General features: G+C 56.6%; 1 long non-coding RNA gene across 1 annotated transcript; it reads right to left on the reverse strand.

The window, feature by feature from the left end:
• Positions 1–309: 309 nt before the first annotated feature.
• Positions 310–12,343, reverse strand: LOC140389364 (uncharacterized). The gene is made up of 2 exons (XR_011934361.1): positions 12,214–12,343; positions 310–1,038 (listed from the first exon to the last, which is right to left on the reverse strand). It is a non-coding gene; the product is annotated as an uncharacterized lncRNA (long non-coding RNA).
• Between the last annotated feature and the right edge of the window lie 3,906 nt (positions 12,344–16,249).

Consider the following 16,249-nt stretch of genomic DNA (forward strand, 5'->3'; position numbering starts at 1 on the left):
ATCAATAGAGCAACCTCTACATCCAAAATCCCTGTCAGTGTGTTCAATATCTGTAAGGCATTGGGAGAGGATGTTAGATCGACAAACAGCTATGGCTCCCACCCCGGGACCCTCCATTCCTCCACCGATTCCCCCCACTCCCACGCCGTGACCATGAACGTCAACCCATGTGCTGCAGGCTGCAGCTAGCTCCCCCTCACTGTGCCCCAGACCTTGTACCCCTGACACCCGCTCACAATATGAGACGGACCGGGCGCTGGCCCCCTCACTGTTGCTGATGTACCGTCAATTCACCGGGAGACTGAGAGAGCGAATGAACATTAGGCTTTATTAATCATGAACCTGCCTAGCCAGGGTCGGTTGTACAGATGAGTGCCACCCACAGGTGGCCGGTCTATATATGGCCCCGGTGAGGGCGGAGCCCACCAGGGTCACAGTACAGGACCTGGAAGTAGCTCGTATCACCACTTCCAGGTCATAGGTTACAGTATCATACAGACAGCTTATGCATTAGGTGAATACATTCATCACATTCACCCCCTGTTAAAAAAATCAAGTCCAGCGGGGGTGACGTGGGGTCATTACATGGTCAGTCATTCTGGAGGCCGGATCGTTCTCTTAGACCTCCTCAGCTCTGGCAGTGCGGCGGGCACGGTTATTGCAGGTGGTGATTCCAGGGGCCTTGTGTCTGGAGCTTGAGCCTTCGTCTGGCGTGTCGGAGACGGTTGGGGGGTGGAGGTAGGCAGGGGGGTGGTGGGTTGCGGCAGTGTCGACGAATGGCAATACAGAATACCCAGGGGGGTGGGCAGTGGAGAGGGAGGCACGTTGGCAAGGGAACCGGCTGGGGCCAGGTATCGTCGGGAGACCGTATTTTGCCGTCCGTCCTGGTGCGCGATGTAGTCGTACTGGGAGTTGGCGTGCAGCAACTGGACCCTCTCGACCAGGGGGTCGGTCTTATGGCTCCTCATGTACCTCCGGAGAAGGACAGGTCCCGGAGTCGTCAGCAAAGATGGAAGCGAGACCCCGGAGATGGACTTCCTGGGGAAGACAAACAAATGGCCGTGAGTGGTCTCGTTCGTGGCTGTGCAGAGGAGCGATCAAATGGAGTGGAGGGCGTCGGGGAGGACCTCCTGCCAGCAGGGGGGGGAGGGGGGGGGGGGGGAGGCGTCGGGAGACTTCTAGGCCTGAGGGCCAGAAGAACAGCCTTCCATACCGTCGCATTCTCCCTGTTCACCTGCCCGTTTCCCTTCGGGTTATAGCTCGTAGTCCTGCTCGAGGCGATGCCTTTGCTGAGCAGGTACTGACGTAGCTCATCGCTCATGAACGATGTGCCCCGGTCACTGTGGACATCGGCAGGGAAACCGAACAGTGTGAAGATGCTGTGCAGTGCCTTTATTACAGTGGCCGAGGTCATGTCACGGCAGGGGACGGCGAAGGGGAAGCGGGAGTACTCATCGATGACGGTGAGAAAGTATACATTACGGTTGGTGGAAGGGAGGGGCCCTTTGAAGTCAATGCTTAAGCGCTCAAAGGCTCGGGATGCCTTTACCAGGCGGGTCTTGTCTGGCCGGTAAAAGTGCGGTTTGCACTCCGCGCAGACTTGGCAGTCCCTGGTCATTGCCCTGACCTCGGTGGAGAAGGGCAGATTGAGGGCCTTAATGAAGTGGGTAAGCCGGGTGACCCCCGGGTGACAGAGGTCATTGTGGATAGCCCGACGTCGGTCATCTTGCGCGCTGGCGCATGTGCCGCGGGACAGGGCATCTGGGGGCTCGTTGAGGTTCCTAGGACGATATTTGATATCGCAATTGTAGATGGAGAGCTCGATCCTCCACCTCAAGGTTTTGTCATTTTTTTATTTTGCCCCGTTGTGCGTTGTCAAACATGAAGGCGACCGACCGATGGTCGGTGACGAGGGTGAACCTCCTACCGGCTAGGTAGTGCCTCCAGTGCAGCATGGCTTCCACTATGGCTTGTGCATCCTTCTCGACCGAGGAGTGTCGAATTTCGGAAGCGTGGAGGGTCCTAGAGAAGAATGCTACTGGTCTACCTCTCTACCTGAAAGGGGATGGACTCGTCCACCGCGTGCATTGCGGCCTTGGTGATGTCGGCCTTGATATATCTGAAGGATTTGCGGGCCTCATCCGTCAGGGGAAAAATGGTGGTTTGAATAAGTGGGTGGGCTTTGTCGGCATAGTTGGGACCCACTGGGCCTAGTAGAACAGCCCCAGGCATCGTTTTAGGGCCTTGAGGCTGTGGGGAGGAGGGAGTTCTGTGATGGGGCGCATGCGGTCGGGGTCGGGCCCGAGGACTCCGTTCTCCACGACGTAGCCGAGGATGGCAAGTTGGGGAGTGCGGAAGACGCACTTTTCTTTGTTGTATGTAAGGTTGAGGGATTGGGCGGCCTGGAGGAACCTCTGAAGGTTGGCGTCATGGTCCTGCTGATCATGGCCGCAGATGGTCACATTGTCCAAGTACGGGTATGTAGCCTACAAATCGTACTGGTCCATCATTCGGTCCATCGTTCTCTGAAAGACCGAGACCCCGTTAGTGACGCCGAAGGGGACTCTGAGGAAGTGGAAGAGTCGGCCGGCTGCTTCAAAGGCAGTGTAGTGGTGCTCTTCCGGGCGGATTGGGAGCTGGTGGTAGGCCGACTTCAGATCGTCCGTTGAGAACACACGGTACTGCGCGATCTGGTTGACCATCTCCGCTATGCGGGGGAGGGGGTACGCATCCAGTTGCGTGAACCGGTTTCTGGTATTGCCGTAGTCCACAACCATCCGATTCTTTTCCCCGGTCCGGACGACCACCACTTGCCCTCTCCAAGGGCAGTTGCTGGCCTCGATGATCCCTTCCTTCAACAGTCGCTGGACCTTCGACTTGATAAAGGTCAAGTCTAGTCAACTGCTCCTAGTGGCGATGGGCTTACAGTCGGAAGTGATGTTTGCAAAGAGCGAAGGGGAGGGGGGGGAGATCTTGAGGGTCGCGAGGCTGCATACCATGAGGGGGGGCAAGGGTCCGCCAAACTGTAGGGTCAGGCTTCGGTGATTCCATTGGAAGTCCAATCCGAACAGTAGGGGGGGGCGCAGAGGTGAGGGAGGACGTAGAGCTTAGAACGAGCGTACTCTGCGCCCTGCATCGCGAGATTGGCGATACAGCACTCCCGGATCTGCAGCAAAATGGAACCGGAGGCAAGGGAGATTGTTTGGGGGGCTGGGTAGGTGTGGAGGGAGCAACGCATTAACCTGTCGAGTTGGACAAAACTCTCCGTGCTCCCGGAGTTGAAAAGGCAGGAGGTCTCGTGCCCGGACGACCATCATGGAGTTCTTCAGCTGTTTTGGCTGCGACTCTTCGAGGGTGACTGTGCCCAGCTGCGAGTAGTCTGTGTGGTCAGTGGAGTCACAAGATGGCGGCTTCCAAGAGTCGCACGTGTCGGGGTGGGGTGAAGATGGTGACCAAGATGGCCGCCCCCATCGGTCGCAGGTGTCGGTCGGTGCTGGAGCCGGCGTCCAAGATGGCGTCCCCCATGAGTCGCCCGTGTCGATCGGTGTTGGAGCCGGCGGCCAAGATGGCAGACCCCACGAGTCGCACGAGGCTGAAGACGCGTCTGAAGGGGCGTTCAGGGCAGGCACGCAGCCACATTGCGGGGTCTGCGGGTCCATGGGGCGGGCCTGGTGCGTTTTCGATTTCTGGGCCTTAGGTCGGCCTAGACAGACTCTAGCGAAGTGCCCCTTTTTCCGCACAGTCGCTGCGCATCGCTGTGCGGGCTGGGCAACGCTGCCGGGGGTGTTGACCCTGGCCGCAGAAGTAGCACTGCGGTTCCTGGGGCTGGGCTGGCAGGTGCGCTGCGCAGGCCTGTGACGTCGTTGCGTCCGACGGGGGCCGCGACGATGGTGTTCACGAGGGGTTTGCCGGGCCCCCGGGGAACGCACTGAGGCTCTGGTAGGCCATTTCTAATGAGGTAGCTAGCTTTACCGTGTCCCGCAGGTCAAAGGTCCCGTTTTCCAGCAGGCACTGCCTGATGTACTTCGAGCGGACCCCAGATCTGTAAGTCTCCGGCATGTTGACGGCGAGTAGTGAAGAGGTGTCGGGCGAACACCTCGTTTACGAACTTTACGAAATGAGCCTTGAGGGTTGTGACAGCCGCCTCGTACGTGGCCGCTTTCTCGATCATTACTGAGATTCGATGTCTCACCCGAGCGTGGAGGAGTCACAGCTTGAGGGTCTCCGTGAGCAGCATTGTGGAGGAGTCGAGGTAGGCCTCGAAGCATCAAAGCCAATGTTCAAATATCTCTTTGGCTTCTGACGCGTGCGTGTCGAGCTCGAGCTTGTCTGGCTTTAGAGCGGCTTCCATGGTGCTGTCTATGGTTAATACATTGGTATACCGTCAATTCACCGGGAGACTGAGAGAGCGAGTGAACATTAGGCTTTATTAATCATGAATTTGCCTAGCCAGAGTCGGTTGTACAGATGAGTGCCACCCACAGGTGGCCGGTCTATATATGGCCCTGGTGAGGGCGGAGCCAGAGGCGAGCCCACCGGGGTTACAGTGCAGGACCTGGAAGTAGCTCGTATCACCACTTCCAGGTCATAGGTTACAGTATCATACAGACAGCTCATGCATTAGGTGAATACATTTCCCACATTGGCACTCACCCATCCTCTGCCCATGGACATATCCCTCGGAGCTGTGTCCCATCCTCTGGGTGTTTGGATGTTGGCTGATGTGTGTGTGGTGTTGCCTCCCGCAGTGTTCAGGCACACTGTCCAGGCACTGCGGTCTGATTGGGATGCTAGGCAATGACTCCCACATGTTACATGGCCCGCTCACCCACAGGAATAACTTGGGTTGTGTGAAATGCTCACTTAACCACAGTTGCCAATTCCTCAGAGGCTATAGCCTTCAAACACGCAGCCATAGACCGCAGCATTCATTGGGGGGTATGGCGATTGTATTATGACAGCCATTCACCACGGTATTGCATTGTACTATGTGTCATAATATACACCAGTATCTCATGGTGCAGACACACACACACTGATGGACACACAGCAAGACCAATCAACACACACAACACCGCAGCCAATCACCAGTTAGAGCACACTCACTATAAAGACAGGGGGCATCAGAGTTCCCGCTCATTCGGGATGCAGCTTCCTAGAAGGACAGAGCTTACAGCTTACAGCACAGATCTTCACCATGTGCTGAGTGCATAGACTGGTTAGGACAGGCATAGGTCTTTAGTTTAATCATACATCGTGTTAACCCACAGTGAAAGTATGTTCAACAGTTTCTAACTTAATAAAATAGTGTTGTACTATTTTAAGTGTTAGTGGCCTGTCTGTCTTCCACGGATCCAGAGCACCCAACACAACACTATGTTGTTGCCCTTGTGGGCTCCACCTATGGACCATTGTATTGCATTACACCACTTTGTATCAGGTTGCTGCCCTTGTTGGCTCTGCCCCCTGGCCCCGCCCCCTTGAGGAGAGGCATATCGAGCTGCTGCCCTGCAGGCGGCTCTCAGTGCAGAGCAGTCGCAGGCAGGCACAGTTCTAGCTGATTAAAGCCACAGTTCACTTCAACTCTCCGTCTCGTGTGGATTGATGGTCGCATCAGGGGGTTATGGGTGATCCGGGGGCAGAAAGGCAGGGACGAGGATTGCCCCCAGAACGGGTACACATCATCCAGGCATGTTGGCAAGGTGATGCAGCGAGCGATTGGGCCCCCCGGTTGCCCTCCGCCTCCCCCAGCGCCATCCCCACACTCCAATGGCACCCACTCCTGCAGGGGCTTCCGCACCCCCAGTGGAGGGTCCCCATCCCCCAAGCACAGGGGCAGCAAGCCCTACACCCCGAGGCTCTTTTCCTCTGAGCAAAGGTTGCTACTCATCGCCTCAGCTCCCCACAGAAGCCCTTCCATCAGGTACAAGTTTTTAAAAAGGACAATTCAACCCCAGCGTGACCCCTTGCTGGGGAGGCCACTGTGTGAGGGGAGGCCGTTGATTATGGAGTGGCTCTCGTTAATTGTATGGAAATAGGGCTACGTCGAGAGTCTGATCTCCCCTCGCGGAGCAGGCTGGTTGCATCGCAGACTGTCTGGCGCCTGGCACGGTTCCCATTTTTGGCATCAGGCTCGTTTCGCTTGAGCGCGAGTGTAATGAGGCCGGACGATCGCGTCCTTAGTCTCAGAAACGCAGAATCCCACCCAATAGCTCCATTCTAAAGAGTGCACGGACATATGTTTCTGGTTTGAGTCTGCACGTTCTCCCCGTGTGTGCGAGGGTTTCCTCCGGGTGCTCCGGTTTCCTCCCACAGTTCAAAGGTGTGCAGTTTAGGTGGATTGGCCATGATAAATTGCCCTTAGTGTCCAAAATTGCCCTTAGTGTTGGCTGGGGTTACTGGGTTAGCGGATAGGATGGAGGTGTGGGCTTGGGGAGGGTGCTCTTTCCAAGAGTCGGTGCAGACTTGATGGGCCGAATGGCCTCCTTCTGCACTGTAAATTCTATGATTCTAACATCTGTGCAGTCAGAATATATATGCAGCAGAAGTGCAGTTCCCTTTAGGAGAGACAGGCTGTCTCTCAGGGTCACACACTCACTGGAACACGAGCCATGAGCACTGCTGCCCCCCTTCTGATTATTCAGCTAACCAGCAGAGTGAGTCATACTTGACTGAAGGCAACACTCATGGAAATGAGGAGGCAGGAAAATGCCTGTTTCCAATGATATCACCAGAAAGCAGAGACACTGCCCATGTGTGTGATCATAAAAGCATCAAATACTCCAAGATTAGACACAAAAGAGATCAACACCAGCATTCTGACACTGACTCTGAGACACTCACTGAAGATGCTGAAAGGACTGCTCCTTGTACTGTTTCTCCCGATGCTGACTCAGTCCAGTCCCACTGGAGCCTTTTCAGATGTCGCTGCTGCAGGTAAACATTTGCTCATCTCTCTAAAAACTCAGAACTTGGTGTTCAATATAGTTTAATTCAAACCTATTTAATTTTCTTTGAACGTCACGGTTTGATTGAGTCGGTGATTGTGAGATTGCAAGATTTACTGACTAATTTACTGTAAACTAGTTCCACAGGTAAATCCCCTGATGGTTTAGTCACTATCTGAGTGGGTCAAGGGGACGGTGGGTGTTGGGAGCTGATCCAGATCAACAATGGAAACACAAACTGCTGCAGGGGTGTTGGGGGAAGGGCGAGTTGTTTGCTCTCAGCTGGAGCATTGATCCAGATGGGAGACCCTGTAATTGGCCTCAGAACCCAGGTACTGGTTCGCGATTGACACTCAGGAGGCTGACAAGCTGCAGCCGTATAAACTCACTTCACTCCCCACACACACCATCCCAGCCAACAAGGTGGCAGCGAGGACAGCAGCACCACGGTTCAGTGATGCCGAGCTTGAGACCGTCGTGGACGCAGTGGAGGAGAGGTGGGTGACCCCGTACCCCAGCCAGGAACGGAGGCTGCCAGTCATCGCCGTTCGCCGTGCCTGGGCACAACTGGCAGAGGCGTACAGTGCCGTCAGCAACACCGGCCAGCAGTGCCGGAAGAGACTGCGCGACCTCCTCAGGGCGGCCAGGGTCAGGAGGCAGCACTGTGCCCCTCGCACTAATCCCGTCCCACACCTCGCCCAACCCGGAGGACGGCCACACGCTGACACCCATATTGGCTGCTGTGGCAGGGTGCCCTGGCCACTGAGGCCGCCAGCTACCCGTCCCCTGGGCTGTGTGTCAGTCTGTCTAACACCAGCTACCCGTCCCCTGGGCTGTGTGTGTCGGTCTGTCTAACACCAGCTACCCGTCCCCTGGGCTGTGTGTGTCAGTCTGTCCAACACCAGCTACCCGTCTCCTGGGCTGTGTGTGTCAGTCTGTCCAACACCAGCTACCTGTCCCCTGGGCTGTATGCGTCAGTCTGTCTAACACCAGCTACCCGTCCCCTGGGCTGTGTGCGTCAGTCTGTCTAACACCAGCTACCCGTCCCCTGGGCTGTGTGTCGGTCTGTCTAACACCAGCTACCCGTCCCCTGGGCTGTGTGTGTCGGTCTGTCTAACACCAGCTACCCGTCCCCTGGGCTGTGTGTGTCGGTCTGTCTAACACCAGCTACCCGTCCCCTGGGCTGTGTGTCGGTCTGTCTAACACTTTTTTTCTGTTCCCTCACCCCCGAACAAAGGAAGGCCGCCTATAATCGCCGGGAAAAGGAGAAAACAGGAGGGGGACCACTGGCCCTGCGGCCCCTGACCCTTCACCACCCCTCCCCCAACCCACCCATGTGCCGAGCAGTGATGGTGACAGCAGCATGGACGGCAGCCCTCGACACGAGACGTAGGACACCCCGCTGCTTGAGTCGGAGGGTGACAAAGTTTCCCATCACAGCGTCTTCAACACTCTCCAACATCCCAGAGACACTCACCTCGTTTCAGCACTTTAGTGAAGAGGCTCGTGGGACACCCCCTGCTGCGCACCACACAGCTACTCCGGAACATCAGGCAGAGGTAACAACTCCCGAGGGGGCGGACGGTCAGAGGGCGGGCCGACTCCAGGGACTAGCTGCCGTCCAGATGGCTTTCTGGCTTCTGGACTGGACAGTCCATCTATAGTGGAGATGCCGTCACAGAGACAGGGAATACATGAGGGGTTGTCGGCGACCATCCAGCACCTGCAGGTGCAGGTGAAGAGTCCAACCGTGAGCCAACCATGCGTGCCACCTCGACCAACACCACACGTCCACGGTGGAGGCATTGGGGGTGATAGTTGCCGCAATGGATCAGCATGTCCAAGACCTGGGGCATTCTGAGGCCCAGGGCAGGGTTGGCATCTCACAGGCATCCATGTGCCAGAGCCATCGGGAAATTGCAGCAACTCTCCTGATCGTGGCCCAGTCACAGCAGGGCATGGCTGGGAACATCAGTGTCATTGCCCAGACGCTGGCCAACGTGGCGCAGACACAGAGGGAGGTGCCCACTCCCAGAGGGAGCTGGCGCATTCACAGCGTGATGTGGTGCAGTCCCAGAAGGCGAAGGTCCACTCCCTGTGCTCTATGGCTGCGAGCATGCAGACCCTGGTCAGGACCAAGCGGGCCTCCACGACTGGCAGTGCCAGGTGACGGGGGTGCCTCCACTCCGACTGACCGAGGATCCACGTAGGCGTAGCATTCAAGACCATAAGGCCCTAGGTAGACACCAGTTAAGCTGTCACGGGTGCAGGGCACAGTTTAGTTATAGGGGCTAGGGCACGTATCTGTGTATATTTGTGTACATTAAACAGCTGGTAACACTGTTACAACCTGCCTCGGTGCTCTGTCAGATGGGTCTGAGGGATGGGCTGGTCTGGGCTGAGAATAGAGAGGGGGTGCAGGGGGGCGGGAATGGGCAGACTTTGTGGGCTGGGTTCCTCCCCCTCCCCCACCCGACCATCCCCACCAGCACCACCCCAGGGATCCGATGGCACCGTGTGATCGAATGCCCAGCTCGCATGTGCAGGAGTCAGGTGATCGGTGGAAAATGCTTCACCCTCCATCCCACTGCTACTGGCAACCCAGGGCACACATGCCATAGTGCGGCAGGTATGTATCACGGAGGGGACGGTGCGGGAGGGTGCGGTGTGAGGATGGGATGCAGTGTCCATTCCCTCACCAGTCACCAACCGCAAACCCGCCGTACCTACAACCTGTGGTCTCTGGAAAAGTGTCCTCAACCAAGACCGCAGTGGATATCCCTGTTGCCCAGGAGCCAACCCTCCAATTCGGGGGGAGGGGCGCATCGTCAACATGTCAGAAATTGTCGAGTGTGCCTCGTCGTGCACACTGCCTGGGTATTGGGCACATATGATGGTCACATTTCAGCTGCATGTTCATCAAGTGGAACCACTTTGGTTTGTGTAGAGCGACCTGTCTACTGCAGGTGCTCGTAGGGGCACATTCATCCCTTCGATCACCCCCTGGACCTGGGGCATATCGGCATTGGTGATGAACCTTACTGGTGGGCTCGGTCCACATTTAAATGGATGTGCCGGCCGGGCACACAGGGCCTCCACGATGGCGCCGATGCATTTGTGCACCGACCTCTGTGAAATCCCAGATAGGAACCCACTCGGAACCTGAAGGAGTCCATTATGCTGAAGCTCAGGACAGCTGTAACCTTGATGGCCATCGGGAGCGGGTGTCCTTCCCCATTTCACCGTGGTGCCAGGTGTGCCATGATCTGGAAGATATGTCGCAATGTCTCCCTGCTCAGCTGAAGTCTTCAACGACATGCCGTGTCCGGCAGGTACTTGAACGACAGGCCGTGCTGGTACACACGGGGCCTCATGTGATGCCTCTTTGGCACCTCCTCCTCCTCAGCCTGATGGGAAGCCAGCTCTCCATCCTGGGCGGCTGTCTCCTGTTCCTCTGGGGCAAGCTCCCCGGCTGCATGCTCTGCTGCTACACGCTCCACTGCTGCAGCTTCGTCCTCCTCGATCAGCTCTAGCTCGTACAGCCACAGAGCATCCCCCAGGGCGGCAGCGACGAGCAGGAAGGCCACCATTGCTGGTTGTATTCCAATATCCATTGGTCTGCAGGGGGCGAAAGGCAGATATGTTACAATGGTGAGTACCCCCATGCCCAAACACTTCCAATGGGCTACACGGTACCCCTGCTTGGCTCTGTGGACCCTGCCCCCGCATGTCCCCCTGCCCATCCCACGCATGGTGCTGTCAGTGCCCGGCACCGTGGGGACTCTGGCTCTGTCACCTGTTCCTGCTGCCAGGGGTAGCGTCGGCTGTCGTTTCCGTTGCCAGCGGAACGTTCCGCGACGGCTGTGCCTCTCCGTGTCCTCTCTCCTCTCTCTCCCACATCATCCACAACGCCAGTTTCAAGATGTTTAAAACCACAATCTTGCCGTCGGGAATTTGTCCCGTTGGTGGCAGAGAATCAGGGAGGCCCCAGAGAATGCTGGGTCGGGCCCGCTAATGATATGCCAACGGTGTTTACTATACGTGCGTTCTGGAACGCATCATCACCACTGTCGAGGTGCCAGAGGACTATGATTTGCCGTGAAACCGGTTCTTCGCACCGATTTCAGCGTCGGCCGACAGAGAATCTTGTCCTACATCTTCCAACTAACTCAGAATTCCCCCCCCCCCGCTCCCCCCTCCCCCCAACCCCACCCCCATCCCCCCCCCACCCCCCCTCCTGACCCCCACCCTGGTCCTGACGGGAGGGGAAGATCCCGCCATCGCTCTATCCCATTGGCTGTTTGTGGGAGTTTGCTGTGAGTTGATTGGCTGCAGTGGTTCCTATAAAACACTATTGGACTTTCAGGTTTGAGAAACTGTTCGGATCCTTCAGCTGATGGGAAAGTTCTACATAAATATCAAATCTTCCTTCTCTCTGTCTCTGGTATCAGACAGTGGGTATGGGGCTGTCCGTCATGAGGGGAACGCGCCCTCCTCCAAGCAGCCCTTCAGGATAGAGAGTGAGTCTGTGCAGGGTAGGGAGTGGGACAGAGGGAGTGAGTCTGTACAGGGTAGGGAGTGGGAGGGAGGGAATCTGTACAGGGTAGGGAGTGGGAGGGAGGGAGTCTGTACAGGGTAGGGAGTGGGAGGGAGGGAGTCTGTACAGGGTAGGGAGTGGGAGGGAGGGGGTCTGTCCAGGGTAGGGAGTGGGAGGGATTCTGTACAGGGTAGGGAGTGGGAGGGAGGTAGGGAGTGGGTGGGAGGGAGGTAGGGAGTGGGTGGGGGGGAGGTAGGGAGTGGGTGGGGGGGAGGTAGGGAGTGGGTGGGAGGGAGGTAGGGAGTGGGTGGGAGGGAGGTAGGGAGTGGGTGGGAGGGAGGTAGGGAGTGGGTGGGAGGGGGGTAGGGAGTGGGTGGGAGGGAGGTAGGGAGTGGGTGGGAGGGAGGGAATCTGTACAGGGTAGGGAGTGGGAGGGTGGGAATCTGTACAGGGTAGGGAGTGGGAGGGAGGGAGTCTGTACAGGGTAGGGAGTGGGAGGGAGTCTGTACAGGGTAGGGAGTGGGAGGGAGGGAGTCTGTACAGGGTAGGGAGTGGGAGGGAGGGAGTCTGTACAGGGTAGGGAGTGGGAGGGAGGGAGTCTGTACAGGGTAGGGTGGGAGGGAGGGAGGGAGTCTGTACAGGGTAGGGAGTGGGAGGGAGGGAGTCTGTACTGGGTAGGGAGTGGGAGGGAGGGAACTCTGGGATTTTATTGAATACAGAAGAACTTACCTTGCTGTGCGGTCCCGGATCAGTCCCAGTGACACCGACAGACTCTGCTTCATGGCTTCTCGTTATTCTCCCTCCATCTGCGGAACCAGCTTTTAATTCATTCCTCATGTTTTGTTTAATTTCCAGAGGACGGCAGCGCCAGGACTGGGATTAATCCTGGTGAAAGCGTCCTGACTGGAAGGGATGATGTGAAAGATGCTGAGGAAATGGCGGGGAGAGGGACTGAGGAGCGGCAGTGGGAGTACGGTCCGGGAAGACGTGGTTATGGGGTGGTTGGGCGGATGGTGGGTGGGGTCAAGGGGGTCAGGGTGGTGGTGAGTCGGTTGGAGAACAGGAAATCGGCCTGGGAGAGCTATTGATGGATTCCCTCCAGCCCGAGCTCTCCACATTCTCACTGAATGAAAGCTTCATTACTGGGAAACAGACTCTGTTTGATTGCTTCACTCCCCTAACCCCTGACCCTGTATTACTGCTGTCTGAATAATGTGGTGTAATCAGAAATAAAACTTACTGCATTGATCACGGTTCATATCCCTGTCTTGTTTCTCTTCAGGATCAGGGTGTGTGTAAACAAGGTGGGCGGGGTGGAATGAGGCTGGGAACAGATGTGGGTCATACACCATCAATAATACACGACAAGTTGATAAACTTAATGTAGCGCACAATAACTAGTTGATAGAGAGAGAGAGAGAGAGAGGGCTTCGGTGGAATTAGTCGCAGGTGGGAGGAGGGGTTGGGGGGGGGGGGTTGCGGCTGGGATATGGTATTGTGAAGGGTGAATTCATCCTCGTTGTGTGTGAGACTGAGGCGCGATTCAATGAAAAGGAGGAACTGCCACTATCATCCCGGCGCTCGACCCGGCAAGACCATCACCACAATACACCGTTAATCGGTCCACTTAAGGGGTCCCACGGGCTTCATGCCGCAAATCAAGGCTCGCAAGCTGATTTGCTGGGACTGCGCCCCACGACCAAGGTAGAGTAGCACAAAAGCTGCTCTTGCACAGCCAACCCAACTAAGCTCGCAGCCATGGCGCCGAGAGTACGGCCCCATGAACCGGGGTGCAGACCTGTGGAGGCTCATAGAAGTGGCCAAGGCCAGGAGGGCTGTCCTGTTCACCTGGGGATCCCGCAGAGTCAGTCACAGGGCAGCCAGTTCTGCCTGGAAGGAAGTGGCAGCGGCCGTCAGCTCGGGCAGTGTCACTAGGAGGGCCAGCACCCAGTGCCACAAGAAGGTCAACGACCTACACCGTGTGTTGTCACCGCCCTCCACACCCTACCCCTCCGGGCGTTGTCCTGCAGTGCACCACCGGAGCGGTCGGCGCATCGGAACCACATTTTGAGCAGTCTGATACACCGCTCACTGACAGCCCACATGGGCCTTGTTGCAACAGGTTTCCACATCGGTCCCCGGCCTCTGTACTGGCGTCAATAGCCAGGTCCAAAGCGAATATCCCTTATGCCCCAAGAACCAACCTGGGGTGGTCCTCGAAGAGGGCATAATGTCTGACTGCCCCAGGATGTAGCTGTCGTGCACACTCCCTGGGAAGTGTGCACACGCGTGCAGGATCCTAGGGAGGTGGTCGTATATGAGCTGGATGTTCAGGGAGTGGAGCTCCTTTCTGTTGATGGAGGGCACGACCAGATGTCCCGGTGAGCGAAAGGCAACATGCGTGCAGTCTGTCAGCCATGGATCTGGTGCCTCCCGGCGACGGTGGAGAATCCTGCTGCCCCGGCATCTTAACGAGCTCAGCCCTGGAATGATCCTGAGGTGTAGAAGTTCAAGGCTACGGTGACCTTGATGGCCACAAGAAGCAGGTTTCCTCCTTCTCCACGTGGTGCCAAGTCTGCGAGGGAATGGCACAGGTTCCACAATGTCTGCTTGTTGAGGAGGAGCCTCCTGCGACGCGTGCTGTCCATCATTTGCTCAAAAGACCAGCGACGCCTGTGTACCCTCGGCTGTCGCGGGCCTGCCCCTCTGGGCCTCACCCTGTCCTGATGGGTGGCTGGGCCCTCAGCCCCAGCCGAGGGTGCCACACGCCCCACATCTCGCTGAGCACTGAGGGGGGGGGCAGGCCCAGCACCCCCAGGTCTACGCCTGTGAGCAAAGGTGCCTAATGATGCCACCCCCATTCCCCACCCTCTGGGAGTAACATCACTCCAAGGTGCTGGGACTGTGTTGACACTGTCAGCGGTTGATTGTCGAGGGCAGGGGGGTGATGATAACCTGGAGAGCTGAGCACTGATGCTCCTCAATCTATGCCATAGTCTGACCCCTGTCTGTCTGCAGAGTGCTCGCTCACACCCATCACCTGCACGTGGTGTGCCTGGTGGGGGGATTCCTGGGGAGATGGGCCAAGGGTTCAGAGGTCGGCCCGCATTGCGGAAGAAAGTGACAGAGGCGCTATACTGGCGGAAGGTGTTTAATGTGACACAAGTTTCCAACAATGCCCCATTCACCCAATGGTGCCACCCCACTCCCCGAACAACCACCTCCTCCCCTCACCCTTCTCTACCCATGCCCCCTCCCCTCCCCCCTCCCCGGGAGGCTCAGTGATCCTCAACGTTCTTAGCCTTCCCTGCTCCACAGATACATCTAGATGTGTCCCCAGGATTCACATCGGAGGTGGGGGGCTGACACTAGGGAGGGGAGAGTGGCGGATTTATATGGAGAGCTGGTGGACAAGGAGGCACTCCTGGGGAAGGATCAGAGCAAGTGGGAGGAAGAGCTGAGGGTGGAGTTGGGGTCTGGGGTGTGGAGAGAAGCCCTGAGAAGGGTGAGTGCTTCCACAGGATTCACCTGAGGAAGGAGCAGTGCTCCGAAAGCTAGTGATTCGAAACAAACCTGTTGGACTTTAACCTGGTGTTGTAACACTTCTTACTGTGCTCACCCCAGTCCAACGCTGGCATCTCCACATCAAAGGCAAGGTTAACACATCTCACCTCATCAAGTCCGCCTTCATACCCTCCACCAATCGCACCAAGCTCAACTTATGCAGTTGGGCCCAACTCCACACCACCAGTATCCTGAGATAGCGGAAACTCTCCCCCACCACCCGGAACGGCAACTCCACCAACCTCCTCTCCTGCCCCCTGGCATTTATCAGGGACACCTCGTTTTTCCCCATGTTCAATTTCTATCCTGAGAAACAGCCAAAACCCTCCATGATCCTTTCAAAATGTTCTACTGGGTAGGAAATGTACAACAGGAGGTTGTCCGCACAAAGAGACCCTGGGCCTGATTCTCGGTCAGCTGACACCGGAATCGGGTAATGTGGTTCGGCGGAGAATTAGTTTTGACGCCAAAATTGTGGTGGGCTCCGGTTGAACGTCAAATTGCAATTCTCCGGTTCCTCGCCAGCGGCGTCAAAGCGTTCCACTCTGCATGTACAGTAGACACCGTTGGCATATCATTAGTGGGCCTGACCCGGTATTGTCCCGGGTCTCCGCGATTCTCTGGCCCCATCGGGCGAATTCCCGAAGGCGAGTTTCACTTCTGCTTCTAAAAGTTGAGAAACAGGCGCCGTGGCTGATGCTGGAGGGGGAGAGAGGAGGGAGGACATGAGAGGTGCGACTGTGGGCTGCCGCTCCTGACACAGGCCGGGCTGGATGAAGGGGGGCAGGGGGTGACGGGTGTTATATTACTTTCTGTAGTAAATATATTACTCTTTTGATCCAGCCGAGTTGTTGAAATGAGCAGTAGTCTTCTTGAAAAAATAAATTCATTTTTGAGCATATACATGAATAAGACCAAAAGAACATAAGACCATAAGACATAGGAGCGGAAGTAAGGCCATTCGGCCCATTGAGTCCACTCCACCATTCAATCATGGCTGATTTCAACTCCATTTACCCGCTCTCTCTCCATAGCCCTTAATTCCTCGAGAAATCAAGAATTTATCAACTTCTGTCTTAAAGACACTCAAGTCCCGGCCTCCACCGCCCTCTGTGGCAATGAATTCCACAGACCACTCGCTGGCTGAAGAAATTTCTCCTCATCTCTGTTCTAAAGTGACTCCCTTTTATTCTAAGGCTGT

The sequence above is a fragment of the Scyliorhinus torazame genome, chromosome 14 (genome assembly GCF_047496885.1).
Source record: "Scyliorhinus torazame isolate Kashiwa2021f chromosome 14, sScyTor2.1, whole genome shotgun sequence".
In the NCBI taxonomy this organism is placed as follows: Eukaryota; Metazoa; Chordata; class Chondrichthyes; order Carcharhiniformes; family Scyliorhinidae; genus Scyliorhinus; species Scyliorhinus torazame.